This window comes from Microtus ochrogaster, unplaced genomic scaffold, assembly GCF_000317375.1.
Source record: "Microtus ochrogaster isolate Prairie Vole_2 unplaced genomic scaffold, MicOch1.0 UNK28, whole genome shotgun sequence".
NCBI lineage: Eukaryota > Metazoa > Chordata > Mammalia > Rodentia > Cricetidae > Microtus > Microtus ochrogaster.
In genome coordinates, this window is record NW_004949126.1 from 1,358,513 (window position 1) to 1,361,660 (window position 3,148).

Here is a 3,148-nt window from a genome sequence, read left to right on the forward strand (position 1 = left end):
AAAAAGGAGAAGGATCTTGTTTCAGAAGCTGCTGTGACCCATTGAGTCACACAGTTTACCCTTTAGTCCGTTCATCTTTGCCTGCAAGTGTTCCTTGCCACGAGTCATTAGCCTGGCTTGAGACCTCTGACTTCTGCTACACCACTGATAGCAGGCTCCCAATGGGGCTCCTCTTGACCATCATGTTGTTCTGTGTCATGGAGATCCTGCTGTTTGGGATTTGTAAGTTTGTCCCCATTGCCTGCTTCAACAGAACAAAGATGAAGTGGATGTTGGGGTGGACCAACTCATAGCCACGGTTCTGGGCCTGGGTGATAGCTGAGTGGGTCAGCCCACCAGATCATGTATCAAGTCACACGCTAGGTTTTAACACGTCATCAACATTACATATTAGTAGACAAATAATGTAACTTTTATTTATTGAAGGAGAAGTTCAAGTTCATCCGCCAGAATTTATTTGTTGTTTATTTGGTTGGTTAGTTGGTGGGTTGGTTGGTTGGTTGGTAGGTGGGTGAGTTTTGTTTGGAACTTTGGCTTTTTAAACAGGGTTTCATGCAGCTCAGGTTAGCCTTAAACTCAGTATGCAGCAAGGCAGGCCTTGCACTCCTGCCTCAACCTCCAAAGTGCTGAAATTACAGGCACACACCAGCACACCCAGCTAGAATCTAGTCAAGGTTTAAAACTAAAGATTTTTGAGACTTGCCAACTACCAAATTCATTTGCCAAAAAAAAAAAACTTAACTTTTGTGAACTATTTATTCCATATGTAGAACTTACATTGATGTGAAGCCATTTTTGAAGGCTTGTGAATTCAAGTTGATTTTTGAGGGGAAAAAAAAAACTTCCATCAAAAAACACTATTTCAAATTGCCCCTGGTCTATTTAAACATGGGCTGGACACTTTGTAACCAGAGCATTAAAAGGCAGCTTTGCTGGAAACAAGCACGCAGTGAGTGATCTTTCACACACACACACACACACACACACACACAATGTGCGTTTGTTGTCTAAATCACACGTTCTAGTCTTCATTTAGATTATAATTCTAAATCCTTGCTTCAGTGAATTTCTTTTGAGAAAAAAAAATGTATACAGCGGTCTACATATTTCTCATACAAAGTAAATGCAGGATTTACTGGTGGCGATCCCAATCCTGGCATCTAGTGGAGGTATGCTGAGCATGCTGCTCCTTGAATTATAGCCAGCAAACGTTCGTTTAGTGATGTATGAATTTCACCAGGGAAACTCAGAGCCCTTCAGCCACTTACAAAACGGGTTTATATCCCCAAGTGGTTTTATTAAAGGCAGCAGCATGGCTCTCTGTTAGGAGTTGTCATGCAATGCTTTATTTTTATATTTCACTTCACTGATTTGCATCAGAGTTTCCTACCTAGGCTCCAGACACCATGATTGCATTCATAAACACGCATATAATATGCATGTGAAATCACATTTCCTTTTTGGACGCATTAGCAAAATTCCATCTGTCTGTTACTCTTTAAACTGTTAGGTTTTCCACATTGAACACAGAATTGGGTTACAGTTACCTACTATAACTGTTCATCAAAATAATATTTTAAGTTGTATATAATATTATTCCAATCTATCCTCTTTCTGAGGAATTTAAACTAAACCCACCCAGAGAGTTCCACAATGAACTTAAAAGCATGTTAGAGACGATGAAAGTTGAAAGAAATTTTTAGAGAATTTTTTTCAGTCTTGCCTCCTTATTATTTTTCAAAGAATAAATTAATACTTTTAAAAGGATGAAGAAAATACAAGTTTAAAAAATTGGAGGTGCAGCTGCGGCGGTCGGGTCGGCTTCCTGCACCGTAGCAATTGCTGTGGTTCCTTCGAAGCACAACTGCCCCTTCCCGCCCCTTCCCCGCCCCAGTCCTGCTGCTGACGTGAAGATGAGTAGCTCTGAGGAGGTGTCCTGAATTTTCTGGTTCTGTGGGCTCCGTGGCAATGAATTCTTCTATGAGTTGGATGAAGACTACATCCAGGACAAGTTTAATCTCACTGGGCTCAATGAGTAGGTGCCTCACTATCAACAAGCTCTAGACATGATCCTGGACCTGGAGCCTGATGAAGAGCTGGAAGACAACCCCAACCACAGTAACCTGATTGAATAGGCAGCGGAGATGCTTTATGGGTTGATCCACGCCCGCTACATCCTCACCAACCGAGGCATCACCCAAATGTTGGGAAAGTACCAGCAGGGAGACTTTGGCTACTGTCCTTGTGTGTACTGTGAGAACCAGCCGATGCTTCCTATTGGCCTTTCGGACATCCCAGGCGAGGCCATGGAGAAGCTCTACTGCCCCAAGTGCGTGGATGTGTACACACCCAAATCATGACGGTACCATCACGCCAACGGCGCCTACTTCGGCACTGGTTTCCCTCACACACTCTTCATGGTGCATCCAGAGTACAAGCCCAAACGACCCACCAACCAGTTTGTACCCAGGCTCTACGGTTTCAAGATTCATGTCCCACACACCTTTCCTTCTGTCTTTGGCACCACCGTTCCTTTGCTGCCACTCTTTCAGGAAGTCTATGGTTTTTAGTTTAAATTAAAGGGATTGTTATCGTGGTGGGAATATGAAATAAACTGGAAGAAAAGGCAAAAAAATTTGGAGGTGCAAGAGAGCAAGTATGAGTGAAAATGTGCCCTTCTGGGCAAACCCCTGACTGTAGAGCATCCTCACTGTAGGACTGGGGAAGTTGAGCTGATGTTCTCTGTTTCCACATCTGTAAAACAGTATAAGACCTACTCCATAGTCATTGCAAGCATCCAAAGAACTAATACACTGATTCCCAAGGATGCTATGCCTGTAATTTGGATAAGGCTGAAATTGCCTTAATAACTTCAGAGGAAGCATGATCAAATAGTTCAGACCTCTTCTTCCCTTTTTCCAAGGGGAAACTGCTTACAGACCCATCCCCCAACCTATCTCCTTCATTTGGTCATTCTTCATTTGTAAAAGCTTATATTCAAGCAGGTTGTCATAAGTCTACCAGTAGAAATTTCTCTAATTTCAAGGTCCAACATGTGTAGCTTGTGGTTGCCACTTTGACGACGTCTTTAGCTTCATTCATCCTTAACTTGATATTTGGCTCTCTGTCTGACCAATATTGTTTTGTC

General features: G+C 42.6%; 1 pseudogene; it reads left to right on the forward strand.

Moving 5' to 3' along the window:
* Positions 1-1,913: 1,913 nt before the first annotated feature.
* LOC101981780 lies at positions 1,914-2,580 on the forward strand (annotated as a pseudogene).
* The last annotated feature ends 568 nt before the right edge of the window (positions 2,581-3,148 follow it).